This window comes from Salvelinus namaycush, chromosome 21 (assembly GCF_016432855.1).
Source record: "Salvelinus namaycush isolate Seneca chromosome 21, SaNama_1.0, whole genome shotgun sequence".
In the NCBI taxonomy this organism is placed as follows: Eukaryota; Metazoa; Chordata; class Actinopteri; order Salmoniformes; family Salmonidae; genus Salvelinus; species Salvelinus namaycush.
This window is the reverse complement of record NC_052327.1, coordinates 50,544,133-50,559,299: the sequence shown is the minus strand read 5'-3', so window position 1 is coordinate 50,559,299 and position 15,167 is coordinate 50,544,133. Positions and strand designations below refer to the sequence as shown.

The 15,167-nt window shown below is 42.8% G+C and overlaps 1 pseudogene; it reads left to right on the top strand.

Moving 5' to 3' along the window:
• The window catches only part of LOC120065957, a 114,355-nt pseudogene that overhangs the window by 40,120 nt on the left and 59,068 nt on the right, over window positions 1–15,167 (top strand).

The following is a 15,167-nucleotide window of genomic DNA, read 5'->3' as shown; positions in this document are numbered from 1 at the left end:
TAGCGGTACGTGATACTGCACATTCATTTACCACAACCGTGTTCATTGATACTCCCGAGTAGGGTCTGCTCTGTTCTATATTTTGGAAGTTGAAAACAGGAGGCTGCTGAGGGGAGAACGGCTCATAATAATGGCCAGAACGGAGCAAATGGAATGGCATCAAACCATCTGGAAACCATGCGTTTGATGTATTTGATACCATTCCACTAATTCCTCTCTCATTACCACGAGCCGTTCTCCCCAATTAAGGTGCCACCAACCTGCTGTGGAGTTGAGACATAGAAAGAGGTTAAGTTCACCTCTATTACAGTAAAATAATGTCTCAATGTGTATAGAACCAAACCTCAAATTGTTGTCAGTGAGGAAGAAGTAATCTTTCTCTCTTTGTTGTCGAGTGGCAGGGGGAGGGGCTTGGTGTCTCTGTGCGAGTGGGAAGGTGCACGGTGCACAGAAAAAACACCAAAAGAAAGATGCCCAGGGTCCCTGCTCATCTGCGTGAACATGCCTTAAGCATGCTGCAAGGAGGCATGAGGACTGCAGATGTGGCCAGGGCAATAAATTGCAACGTCCGAACTGTGAGACGCCTAAGACAGCACTACAGGGACACAGGACGGACAGCTGATCGTCCTCACAGTGGCAGACCACGTGTAACAATACTTGCACAGGATCGGTACATCCGAACATCACACCTGCGGGACAGGTACAGGACGGCAACAACAACTGCCCGAGTTACACCAGGAACGCACAATCCCTCCATCAGTACTCAGACTGTCCGCAATAGGCTGAGAGAGGCTGGACTGAGGGCTTGTAGGCCTGTTGTAAGGCAGGTCCTCACCAGACATCACCGGTTTTGTCTCACCAGGGGTGATGGTCGGATTTATGTTTATCGTCGAAGGAATGAGCGTTACACCGAGGCCTGTATTCTGGAGCGGGATCGATTTGGAGGTGGAGGGTCCGTCATGGTCTGGGGCGGTGTGTCACAGCATCATCGTACTGAGCTTGTTGTCATTGCAGGCAATCTCAATGCTGTGCGTTACAGGGAAGACATCCTCCTCCCTCATGTGATACCCTTCCTGCAGGCTCATCCTGACATGACCCTCCAGCATGACAATGCCACCAGCCATACTGCTTGTTCTGTGCGTGATTTCCTGCAAGACAGGAATGTCAGTGTTCTGCCATGGCCAGTGAAGAGCCCAGATCTCAATCCCATTGAGCACGTCTGGGATCTGTTGGATCGGAGGGTGAGGGCTAGGCCCATTCCCCCCAGAAATGTCTGGGAACTTGCAGGTGCCTTGGTGGAAGATTGGGGTAACATCTCACAGCAAGAACTGGAAAATCTGGTGCAGTCCATGAGGAGGAGATGCACTGCAGTAGTTAATGCAGCTGGTGGCCACACCAGATACTGACTGTTACTTTTGATTTTGACCCACCCTTTGTTCAGGGACACATTATTCCATTTCTGTTAGTCACATGTCTGTGGAACTTGTTCAGTTTATGTCTCAGTTGTTGAATCTTGTTATTTTCATACAAATATTTACACATGTTAAGTTTGCTGAAAATAAACGAAGTTGACAGTGAGAGGACGTTTCTTTTGTTGCTGAGGTTATATCTCCCATCCCTAGGCCTGCAACCGAAAGGTCGCTGGTTCAAATCCCCAAGCCGACTAGGTGAAAAATCTGTCTGTGCCCTTGAGCTATGCACCCAACCCTAATTGGTCCTGTAAGTGTGTCTGCTAATTGACTAAAATGTAAAAATAGGATGAGCCATGTGGGGATTGTTGTCAAGGAGGCGTACGGTGATTGTTGCTATGTGGAGGCAATACTAAGATTTTGAATCTCAAGTGTCACAATTGCGTTTTAATATCTCAAGGTGGGCTTAATCCAATCATGTTTTGCTCATAGTCTTACACTAAGCTGAACAAAATGCGATGTTGCTCATTTGATACTGCATGTACTCTGTAAGGAACAAGAACTAAAAGAGAGCCTTCTGCCAAATAGAGACAGTACAACCACTGCCCCCTCAATCTTTTTTACTAATAATGTTTATTACCAAACATAAGCAAGTGCAAGTTATCTGTCATCGGACCGGCTCTGAATGATTTTACTGTCTGGTGTGAGTCATCCCATCTAAAATCCACTCCACCCTGAATTCCAGCTCCTTCCCTCTGGCCGCAGAGGGGACCTGCCACAACCCAAATCCACCCTCATGTGGACTACAGTCACATGAGAGTGGTACAGTCAAGTGCTAGTAAACAAGCAAATAGACAAATGGACCGTCCAAGCCACACCCACCCTCATGCTGAGAGCTTTCCCCCTGCTAGAGCTAGTACCCTGTACAGACTAGATAGATATGAACAAAGGGGTTTTGACAACTTGAATTCATTTACGTAATTTAAATGAAGTAATTAGAGGTAAGTTCCTTGCTCAAGGGCACAACGACAGATTTTTCTCCTAGTCAGCTCAGAGATTCAAACCAGCAACCTTTCGGTTACAGGCCCAACTGTCTTAGCCACCAGGCAACCTGCCTGATGAGTTGTACAACATCAGGTAGGAAGCGGAGCTTGTTACAGCACAGCTATAGCAACAGATGGGAGATAGGAAGAAGGTGCTAGACCACCAAAGCTCCGCTCAGTGATTCCGTCCGCTTAGAAAGCTGTGCAGGGACAGTATGTTGGGACTGTGAGTATCTGTGTGTGTCTTGGGAGTGGATGGGCTGGGGGTGGGTGGGGAAGTTAGTTATTACCAAATCACTCAGCAGATAATTTAAAAAAAGTCTTGACTCAAACAGATGCTGCACGTGAAACTCTCATGTCAGTCACACCGTTGTTATTAAAGCAAAGACGATGTTTTATGGGTAATGTAGTTAAGAGTGAAATCCATTATTCTTCTGTCAGTAGAACTGCAGTATCTCTCAGACTTGATTGTTTCTCCGACAATTAAGTCATGTGATGAGGATGTTCAATATATAATTAGTGTCTAGATTTGTGCAGTCTTGTATTGACTGTTTAAAAATCTATAAACAGAAGTTAAAAACTTGAAACGTGTTACTACTGTAACAATAAACAGTGAAATTACACAGTAGGGATTGATTTGAAACACATACCTGAGTAGAACTCAATCAATGACATGGTATTTCATGATTAAGATCAGTTATTTGATTCAATGTTATTAACCAGACTCACAAACTAACTGTGCTTATTATATATGCTGCCGTTTTTTATGATGAAGTATGTCTCAAAGACAATTGAATTATAGAAAAATACCCTGATGTAAGTCATAAATGTTTTACATTTAGTGTAGCTGAGTTTATAAGTCACTTACACCTTCTAAAAATGTTTTCCCCCAATGTACCACAGAAATCATTTATTTAGGGAAGTATGTATGAAATTAACATAATCTTCTGAATAAGGCACCTTCTACCCTGTATAGAAGCTGGTTTCACTTAATTTGAGTTTGTGTAAGTTTGACTTCTCTGCACCCCAATGCTGGTTGGGTTTGGAGAAGGCACAGCAGGGGGCAATGGAGGGGGCATGGTACCCGCTCTCTCATATGCGTTTGTGAACGTAGCGCATTGTCCTGACATGAACGCAGTTCTAATTATGTTGACAGCCTTTATGTGGAGAGTGGGCCCTGCCACCAACACATTGTCATTGTTCACTAATATCTGTCTGTTTGCTATTGTTTGAAGCATCTAGGTTGTGTGGAGTCCAATCGTTGGCTGCATATGCACAAAGAGAGAGGAGCTTGGTTTGGTCGGTTCAACCATAGGGCCATTGACATGTAACACACAACAGGAGGGAGGCTTGGTGGCATGGACGGACAAATGATTAAAAATCATAATGTACCTTATCATGCATGTCCTCTGTTTGGTCAGCCATGTTCTTTTTGCAACTAGAGTAGTATAAGCATATGAAGTGTGCTGCACTCCTATGTTATAGTACAGAAAGATAGTTCTCTCAGTTTGAACATATAACCAATACTGTATATTTCTCACATTGTATAAAGTGATTTTGAGAAAGTAATATAGCGCTGAAAAATTAAAATCTATGTCATATATACAGTACCAGTCAAAAGTTTGGAAAAACCTACTTATTCAAGCATTTTTCTTTATTTTTTACTATTTTCTACATTTTAGAATAAGACTTCAAGACTTAAAAACTATGAAATAACACAATCATGTAGTAACCAAAAAAGTGTTAAACAAATCAAAATATATTTTGTATTTGAGATTCTTCTAAGGCGCCTTGATGACAGCTTTGCACACTCTTGGCATTCTCTCAACCAGCTACATGAGGATGGTTTTTCCAACAGTCTTGAAGGAGTTCCCACATATGCTGAGCACTTGTTGGCTGCTTTTCCTTCACTCTGCGGTCCAACTCAACCCAAACCATCTCATTTGGGTTGAGGTCGGGTGATTGTGGAGGTCAGGTCATCTGATGCAGCACTCCATCACTCTCCTTCTTGGTCAACTAGCCCTTACACAGCCTGGAGGTTTGTATTGTGTCATTGTCCTGTTGGAAAACCAATGATAGTCCCACTAAGCGCAAACCAGATGGGATAGCGTATTGCTGCAGAACGCTGTGGTAGCAATGCTGGTTAAGTGTGCCTTGAATTCGAAATAAATCACCACACATGCAGAGATCATCCGTTCACCTATTCTGCGTCTCACAAAGACATAGCGGTTGGAACCAAAAATCTCAAATTTGGACTCATCAGACCAAAGGACAGATTTTCACCAGTCTAATGTCCATTGCTTGTGTTTCTTGGCCCAAGCAAGTCTCTTCTCAATTTTGGTGTCCTTTAGTAGTGGTTTCTTTGCAGCAATTTGACCATGAAGGCCTGATTCACGCAGTCTCTTCTGAACAGTTGATGTTGATGTGTCTGTTAATTGAACTCTGTCAAACATTTATTTGGGCTGCAATCTGAGGTGCAGTTAACTCTAATGTACTTATCCTCTGCAGCAGAGGTAACTCTGGGTCTTCTTTTCCTGTGGCGGTCCTCATGAGAGCCAGTTTCATCATAGCGCTTGATGGTTTTTGAGACTGCACTTGAAGAAACATTCAAATTTCTTGTAATTTTCCCCATTGACTGACCTTCATGTCTTAAAGTAATGATGGACTGTCGTTTCTCTTTGCTTATTTGAGCAGTTTTTTTTTTCTTGCCATAATATATACTTGGTCTTTTACCAAATAGGGCTATCTTCTGTATACCACCCCTACCTTGTCACAACACAACTGATTGGCTCAAATGCATTAAGAAGAAAATAAATTCCACAAATGAACTAACTGTTAACAAGCCACACCTTTTCATTTAAATGCATTTTGTATTCATTTTTATTGACCCTTTATTTAACTAGGCAAGTCAGTTAAGAACATATTCTTACTTACAATGACGGCCTATGCAGTGCCTTAGACCGCTGCGCCACTCGGGAGCCCCGGTGACTACTGTACCTCATGAAGCTGGTTGAGAGAATGCCAAGAGTGTGCAAAGCTGTCATCAAGGAAAAGGGTGGCTACTTTGAAGAATCTCAAATATAAAATATATTTTGATATTTTTAGTTTTGATGTCTTCACTATTATTGTACAATGTAGAAAATAGTCAAAATAAAGAAAAACCCTTGAATAAGTAGGTGTGTCAACTTTTGACTGGTACTGTAGAGGTGACGAGATCTGACAGTAGAGTTCTAAAGTTTCCAGAAGTGACGAGATCGGACAATAGAGTTCTAAAGTTTCCAGAGGTGACGAGATCGGACAGTAGAGTTCTAAAGTTTCGAGAGGTGACGAGATCGGACAGTAGAGTTCTAAAGTTTCCAGAGGTGACGAGATCGGACTGTAGAGTTCTAAAGTTTCCAGAGGTGACGAGATCGAACTGTAGAGTTATAAAGTTTCCAGAGGTGACGAGATCGGACTGTAGAGTTCTAAAGTTTCCAGAGGTGACGAGATCGGACTGTAGAGTTCTAAAGTTTCCAGAGGTGACGAGATCGGACTGTAGAGTTCTAAAGTTTCCAGATGTGACGAGATCGGACTGTAGAGTTCTAAAGTTTCCAGAGGTGACGAGATCGGACTGTAGAGTTCTAAAGTTTCCAGAGGTGACGAGATCGGACTGTAGAGTTCTAAAGTTTCCAGAGGTGACGAGATCGGACTGTAGAGTTCTAAAGTTTCCAGAGGTGACGAGATCGGACTGTAGAGTTCTAAAGTTTCCAGAGGTGACGAGATCGGACTGTAGAGTTCTAAAGTTTCCAGAGGTGACGAGATCGGACTGTAGAGTTCTAAAGTTTCCAGAGGTGACGAGATCGGACTGTAGAGTTCTAAAGTTTCCAGAGGTGACGAGATCGGACTGTAGAGTTCTAAAGTTTCCAGAGGTGACGAGATCGGACAGTAGAGTTCTAAAGTTTCCAGAGGTGACGAGATCGGACTGTAGAGTTCTAAAGTTGGACTTTTCAGGAAGTACATTAGTTAACTAGAACAGTGCAGAGGAAACCCTACCCCTCATAGACACACAGCAGAATGAGAAGGACAATACCCTCCTTCCCCTCTTTCCTCGTTCTGGCTCCAGGAGAGAGAGACATGCTGTTAAAAATACACTGTTATTTTAAATCAAGGACACACAACACACAATTAGGTATTTCATACTGGACATAACAATGTCTTCCTTCTCTCAAGATTATTTTGTTAAGTCCCCTTTGTTTTCATGTCTTCATCATTGACTTCTATTTTAGGATAATATGATGATTTCACTTGCCCGAGGTCATTCATTATCCACCTACAAAACATTCTCAGTCGACTCCTTATAAGTGTATGTGGAATAAGTACTAACTAAGTGCACGGTAATGTGGTTCACTAGCCTGGTCCCATTCTGTATAGCAGAATGTATAGCCAACCCTTCTATTGTTGTCATGACATATGATGCAGGCTGCATTGCATTAAACCTCTATCTTACTTTACATTGGTCTTTCCCAACCCTGGTCCTCCAGTACCCCCATTAAACCTCTATCTTACTTTACATTGGTCTTTCCCAACCCTGGTCCTCCAGTACCCCCAACAGTACACATGTTTATTGGGACCCTGGACAAGCACCCCTGATTCAACTGATCCTCAAGCCCTCAATGAGTTGAATGAGGTGTGCTTGTCCAGGGTCACAACAACAATGTGTTCTGTTAGGGGTACTGGAGGACCAGGACCAGACTTGCTCCAAATGTTTTCACTGTCATTTTTTGTACGTTGATGTGCATACGGTCTGTTAAATAGGTCTCAAGTAGTGTATCGGTGAAAAACACTTGCTTTAAAGGCTCAGTGCAGTCAAAAATGTGATTTCCTGTGATTTATATATATTTCCACACTATGAGGTTGGAATAATACTGTGAAATTGTGAAAATTATGATAATGCACTTTTAGTGTACAGACTGACCTGTTTCGGTGGGATGGAGTTTTGGCCTGCCTGGTGACATCACCAGTCAGTAAATGCGTTAACAAACCAATAAGAAAGAGTTCCAAATCTCTCTGCCAATAACAGCTAGTTTTCAGTTTTCTCCTCCCAACTCAGACCACTCCCAGACAGTCCTATTTTCAGTAATGATAGACCATTTTCTAAGCTATTTTTATTTCTTTTTGACTGTTTGAATTGAAAACAATCACAGTCAGGTGCTTACTTGTTACCCAGAAATAATTTGATATTGAGATAAAAAGGGCTGCATTGGACCTTTTTAATGGAAAAATACTTTGTTAAAAATGTCAGAGACGGCTTGGAGTTCCATTGTTTAAATTCAGAAGAAATGCTAACGTCATAATTATAAATATAAATAATACGTATTTGTCATCATGTACAGCCACATAGATCATTTTTTGGAAGATTTATTTTACAAAAGAGTGAAACAGCGTACGCGTGAGTGTGTGTGCGTGCGTGCGTGAGTTCATCCTGTCACTTATTGCCTTCAAACCCCATTTTTACACAATTGACCTGCCTTGAGTTAGTTAGTATACGGTGAATGGAAAATCATGTTGCACAACATCCAGAGCACTAAACCTAGAAGTAGATAACTTCTTGTGTTTGTCATGAGGGGCTTATAAATGCTTATAAGGGTTTATAAATACCTTATATTTTCTACAACACATCAACTCCTCAGTCAACCAGATAGCTAGACAATTACACCTGTTACAAATACTTCACTTTAGTTTAGTTTAATCATTTTAAGGCTCATCGTCCATGTAAGGACTATTGCTACCCTCTATCTGCTATCTGTCTCTATGTCAGCTGTTAAGATTAGTTTATCACTGAACAGGCCTTTCAAGGTAGCGACTACAGAGGTCAACACTATGTTAGCCGCTGCGGAGCAACAAGATACGTTTATTGACACAATGTTGGCGAGAGCACAAAGGAAATAGCATGCCAAATATGTCTTGTGCTGCGTTGTCATTTTTGTGTATCTGACTACTTAGGAAAGACATTAAACTGATCTGTAGAAGACACAATGTATTGTAAGACCAAATATACACTGTCAGTTGTCCAACTGAATGCATTCAACCAAAATGTGTGTTCCGCATTTAACGCAACCCCTCTGAATCTGAGAGGTGCAGCGGGCTTTCTTAATCCACGCCCACGTCATCGGCTCCCGGGGGTTACTCTCTGCTATACACCCATTAGTCAATGATCTAAAGTGAAACCCGTCGTCCTCGTTTGCACTTTATCTCACTAGTAAAACGTTTCCGCCAGATGGTTGTTGTGCGCATGACAGGACAGGTGGTATGATTTGGTAAAGGGGTGCAGGCAGGTGATGACCTCTATTTTGAGAAACAAGCCTAGTCCAGGCTACTTAGTCATTGGTGTGTGTGTGTGTAGGCAAGTGATTTAAAAACATTTGAGTAATTTAGCAGAAGCTCTTATCAAGAGGACAACCAGATATCTGAGTCATAGTAAGTACCATTTTCCTCAATAAAGTAGGCATTAGGTGACGGCCTCTATCTTAAGATCCTTTATAATGCTTCATGGTGTTATTTGGTATGTCAACCAACCTTCCACAGGTGGTTATTGCTTGTCTATATCTCTGTGTGAAGGGAGGATGAAATGGTGCTGTTATCAGCTAATAAACCTAGGCCTGGCTTAGGACAGCTTAGCAGAGCAGAGACACATCCAACATGAACCATTAGTCCAAATGTAGCCTATGTCAACTTCGTTCTAGCTACGTAACTGAAGTTACATAATATTCATTATTTCACTGGAACAAAATTCAAACAAGGCTTCACAAAAGATCAATGCACAACACCTTCATCAAACACTTTAGTCACTAATTCATCAATTTTATATGATTTATGATGGTAAACTATTCGGCTCAACCTCGTGAAAGTTTTTCAGGTTTTTGTCTTGGTCTCATCATTAGAGTGATAAATACCGGGGCTGTCTGATTGAGATGCTAATTTAGGCTCCATGCTCTGTGAGGAAGCTAGGGTTCAGGTTTTGGTGTCTGGCTACCCGACCTGGGTTCAAATACTATTTGAAATCTTTCTAATACTTTTAGCATTTGCTGTAGCCGGCCTGGATTGTTAGATTGGCAGGGTGTGTAGTTTGGAGACTATTCTATTTGTTCCATTTGGTCAAGCAAGCTCAATCAAGCACAGACAAAGTATTTTTTTTTTAAGTAGTATTAGTATTAGTATTTGAACCCATGTCTGATAGCTATATCAGCCAGAACAGAAAGGGAATCGGGAGAGTCCCTGTGACCTTACATATAGGAAATACTTTTGTAGTATAGCCCAAATAGCCACAGGTGGTTTCTGTTAGACTGAGGAGGTAAAGAGAGACAAGGAAGGGGGATTGCGGGCCTAGTTAACCCCTAGCTGCCAAACTGGGTGGGCTGCTGGTTGACACAGAGCAGTAGACCCTCATAGACCCCCCTCTCTATCCCTTCCATGCAGGGGAGCTGGGTAACAAGGGCCCAGGAGATCAAGAGGGCCTAGGACACAGTTCATAGGTCAATACACAGTTCAAAGGTCAACGCTGTAAAGGCTGATCTTAGATGACAACCCCCTAGGAATATTCTCACGGACTGCTCTGGGAAGGGTCGGAAGGGTCGGGAGGGTCCTGGAAAATCAGCGGAGAGTTAATGTTGGCCTTCCAGGTGAAAGGTCAAATATGGGGAGGTCAGGAAGAAGTGGTGCAGAGAGCCGGTTGCCCGGGAAGAAGGGGCGTATAGAACCGGTTGGAGACCCATTAATTTTTTAAATCAACTGGATATCTGAACTGGTAGAAAGAGAGGCTGGTAGGAAGATGAATGAAAGATCCAGAAGCTGAAAGACTCTTCCAATGGGGAGCGGCTGCAATCATTCATTCATTCATTCATTTATTTTAGTCTTTGATTTTGTGCATAACTCGGTCAGTATATCATGATCAAGAAGTGCAATGTTACTTAAAACTGATTAATGACAGTCACAACTTATACTATATATAGTCAATGATGTGTTTGAGAATGTTTCCCATGCAGAGTGTGGACTTTATGAATGGGCTAGCTCAACTGCCCGTACAACACGGGTCTCACCCGTTCATTCACAAATATTGACTAAACATCACGACGGCAGTAGTGCAGGGGTGACCATCCTAGTCAAATAAAGATCAAACAAAGGTATGTACAGATGTAGGATCTTAATTTGAACTGAACTTTCCTGCAAAGCAGGAACTGTAAAGATTGTAGTGTATTTGAGGTTTAAAAAGGCTTCTGAAGTTTGTAATTTCTACTTTGAAATGTCAGACTTGATTTGCCCTAATGAAAAATTGATCAACCTCTACAAAAATGTATATTAATTATAATCCACATAATAATTCACATTCCCTGTTGCTGCAGGATTATTTTCATCCTGTAGCAAAGTGGCTCAAATTAAGATTAAGATGAAAGACTCACTCAGTTCAGGGAGACTAAACTAATATTCTACTGGGGCAGTTTTTCTGTTCTGTCGAGTGTGAGGAATGTGTCATGTTGTTTCCTAACCCCGCAGTACAAACAACAGGAGGCACACCTTGCTTCAGTACAGGACAGGCAGGACTGGTGGTGTTTGATAAGGTCTATCATTACTGCATTTGATGATTCATTGATGTGAAACAATAAGGGTATAGTTCATTCATTCAGTCTCTGAAATAATGCAGGAGAGATGAAGATAGGCATTAGCCTATACTCTGAAGACATATTTAGTTTTATGTCCAGAACCACATTTTCGCCAGCCCACCTCCCTTCTCCTTTAAAAACAAGGACTCCTTAGCTCTGGTGCTACAGTGACCATGTTGGCCAGCCCAACAACCTTCTCCTTTAAAAACAAGGACTCCTTAGCTCTGGTGCTACAGTGACCATGTTGGCCAGCCCACCTCCCTCTCCTTTAAAAACAAGGACTCCTTAGATGAAGTGGAACGCAACTAGTGAGGCAGAACGTCACTTTCCCCCTCCATCCATCTATCTAGGTTGTGTTAGACTTCGTCCAGCCTCATCCCAGTGAAAGACTGGCCAAACCAGTAAGAAAATCCACAAGTAGAGTGTCGCATGAAACAGGGTTATAGGTCAGCGCACACACCCAGCCATGCACGCACCTAACCATGCATGCACGAGCGTGCACACACACACACACACACACACACACACACACACACACACACACACACACACACACACACACACACACACACACTCCTACTGCTCCGTCCTGCTATTCCACTCTGAAGGGATCCATCTTCTCTAACAGGAAAGACTTTGTTTCATTATGGCAGCCAGGACAGGTATCCCAAATGGCACCCTACTCCCTACGTAGCGTGCTACTTTTGACCACTGCCCATAGACCTATAATTAAAGTAGTGCACTACTCTATCTAGGGAATAGGGTGTCATTTGGGACGCACTCTAAATGGCAAATAAGGGGCCCATGCAGGCAGGCTCAAAGACTTTCCATATGGAAACCTGTATGCTTCGTCTAGGCAGGGCTGAGGAATCCCCCTCGCAACCAAAGAGCTACTGCCGACTGGTAACATTTTCCATATTTTAGCTGTGCGGCGTTTTGTAGTATATGCTTTCAACTCTGACGTTGAATAATGTAGGTATTATAAAATACCTGTATGTGCTCAGTACTATCTGGCTAAACACACCTTCAGCACACACTGCCATTCAAGTGGGACAAAAACAGATAAGAGAGCAGAGAGCTCTGAGGAAACCAACAGACTGCATAAGCTACTGAAGCAGCTTGCAGTGTCTGTTCCAGGGGGGCATACTGTTCCAGCTCCATTCTGCTTTGTTCTTGAGAAAGCAGCATAGTCATCAAGATCTTGAGGGTGGTGTGTAGTTTCACTAACCCTTTCCTTCCTATCTCAAACCTTATTGCCCTCTGACCTGTTTAGATATGTGACAGAGCACTGAGCAGGCTGTGGTGACTGGTACTAACGAGAGGTTAGAGATCCTGGCCTGTTTAGATATGTGACAGAGCACTGAGCAGGCTGTGGTGACTGGTACTAATGAGAGGTTAGAGATCCTGGCCTGTTTAGATATGTGACAGAGCACTGAGCAGGCTGTGGTGACTGGTACTAACGAGAGGTTAGAGATCCTGGCCTGTTTAGATATGTGACAGAGCACTGAGCAGGCTGTGGTGACTGGTACTAATGAGAGGTTAGAGATCCTGGCCTGTTTAGATATGTGACAGAGCACTGAGCAGGCTGTGGTGACTGGTACTAATGAGAGGTTAGAGATCCTGGCCTGTTTAGATATGTGACAGAGCACTGAGCAGGCTGTGGTGACTGGTACTAATGAGAGGTTAGAGATCCTGGCCTGTTTAGATATGTGACAGAGCACTGAGCAGGCTGTGGTGACTGGTACTAATGAGAGGTTAGAGATCCTGGCCTGTTTAGATATGTGACAGAGCACTGAGTAGGCTGTGGTGACTGGTACTAATGAGAGGTTAGAGATCCTCTTTCGTCTCTCTGTGTTTCATAATTTTCCTTCAATTTGCAAGAGCCTGAATGTATCTCACCGGAGAAAGCATCCGAACGAGCGAAACAGCGGCCCTCTGTCTCTGTATGTGTAGGCCATCTACCTGATGCTGTCTGGTCAAAAAGACTATAATATTGTTGCCGTCCATAGCATTGAATGCAAGGGAAGCCAGGGAGCATTTGTCCTCCCTTGATAAAAAAAATTATAAAATAATAGCCAATCAGCGTTGAGCTAAACTGAGTGAGCCAGTTTGAAGCCAGTTTGGAATTGGCTTCACTCCAATCACATCTAGAACAATACGTTATTGACAGAAACAACTTGAATTGTTGCATCTCATTGTGTTGTTGTCCTCCGGTGTCTAGCTAGCTAGCTAAAATTGGCTCTTTCCTAAATTAGCCATGGATGAAGATTTGGATTTGGACTTGTGGTTTTGCTTAATTCTCCATACTGGCCAATGATTATAATGGCAATTCTGATCCAACCATAAATTCATACATTGTTGTGCCCCTGGCCTGAGAGGATGGTAGTCCAATATGTAGCTAGAGTAAAAGGATAATGTTAACTAGCTAACGTTGCCCATGAAATAAAGTTAGGCTAGCGAGCAAGCATTTAGCCAGGTAGCCTAGGACAACAAAAAATAAAAGCGTATACAGTATGAGAGAGTCATAGACCGTTTCGTTGGGCCAGTTACCGAAAGGTTGCTAGATCGAATCCCCGAGCTGACAAGGTAAAAATCTGTCGTTCTGCCCCTGAACAAGGCAATTAACCCACTATTCCTAAGCCGTCATTGTAAATAAGAATGTGTTCTTAACTGACTTGCCTAGTTGAATAAAGGTAAAATAAAAAATGTGAATTACTTTTGCAAGGTTAGCACCATTGGGCCTGAGGCTGCAGCCGATATCAATATGGGGAACTCTCAGAGTAACCAATGATGGAATGTTATAAACTGACCTACATAGGCTTTGGTTGCTATCGTGCTACACCCCAAGCCCTCTGCGTGATTTGAAAACCGAAGCGGTATTCAGGGTGCAGGGTGGGAGGTAGCAGATAGTTCATGTCCCTCTCATCATATAGCTTTGTTGATTGGAGTTCTCAGGAGACAAAGAGGCACACACATGGCAGTCTGCTCTTATACAGACATCCCAGGCTAACATCATACATACGCACCAGTCAGTCACATCTATTCACACAGATTGATTTTGTTGAAGCATTCTTGGATTTGCACACTGGTAGCTGTGAAATACTGTATACTATATACTATAATACTGCCATACTGGTAGTTGACAAATACTGTACTATACTACTGCCATACTGTACTGGTAGTTGACAAATACCGTATACTATAATACTGCTATACTGGTATAATGTTGGCACCGGAGGAGATGGCTGCTGTTTTACGGGCTCCTAACCAATTGTGCTATTGTTTGTGTTTTTTTGCATTATTTGTAGCGTATCTTTTACATAATGTTTCTGCCACCGTCTCTTATGTTCAAAAAGAGCATCTGGATATCAGAACAGCTGTCAGGGATTGTGTGCAGAGATGTAGCGGAGTCAAGCGCAGGACACAGGTGTTGAGCAAAACAACGTATTTTACTCAAAATACAAGCAAAAATTCCTCATAGGGAACATAACAAACACACATGCACCAACAACAACCACTAACGAAACAAACAATCACGGACAGAACAGAAATGTATGCCAGAGGATTAAATAGGGGACATGATATGGGAATTGAAACCAGGTGTGTGTAATACAGACAAAACAAAACAAAACTGAAAAATGGATCAGTGGTGACTAGAAAGCCGGTGACGTCGACCGCCGAACACCACCCGAACAAGGAGAAGGGCCGACTTCGGCGGAAGTCGTGACAACAGCGATTATTCACCTCGTACTGGACTAAGATCTTATGGTTAATGAGTCGGATGCAAAGGATTTACTTCAGACACCCGACAAGGCCCAAATCCCTGTCATTCGCATGAAGAAGAGATGGAGATAGAGGGGACGTAGGTCAGGTGCCTTGTATGAATCCGACGCCGAGTGGATAATCTTTGGATAATAAACTGGATGAGCTCCGATCAAGACTATTCTACCAACGGGACATTAAAAACTGTAATATCTTATGTTTCACCGAGTCGTGGCTGAACTATGACATGGATGACAAACAGCTGGCTGGGTTTTGTGTCCATCGTCAAGATAGAACAGCTGCCTCTGGTAAGACAA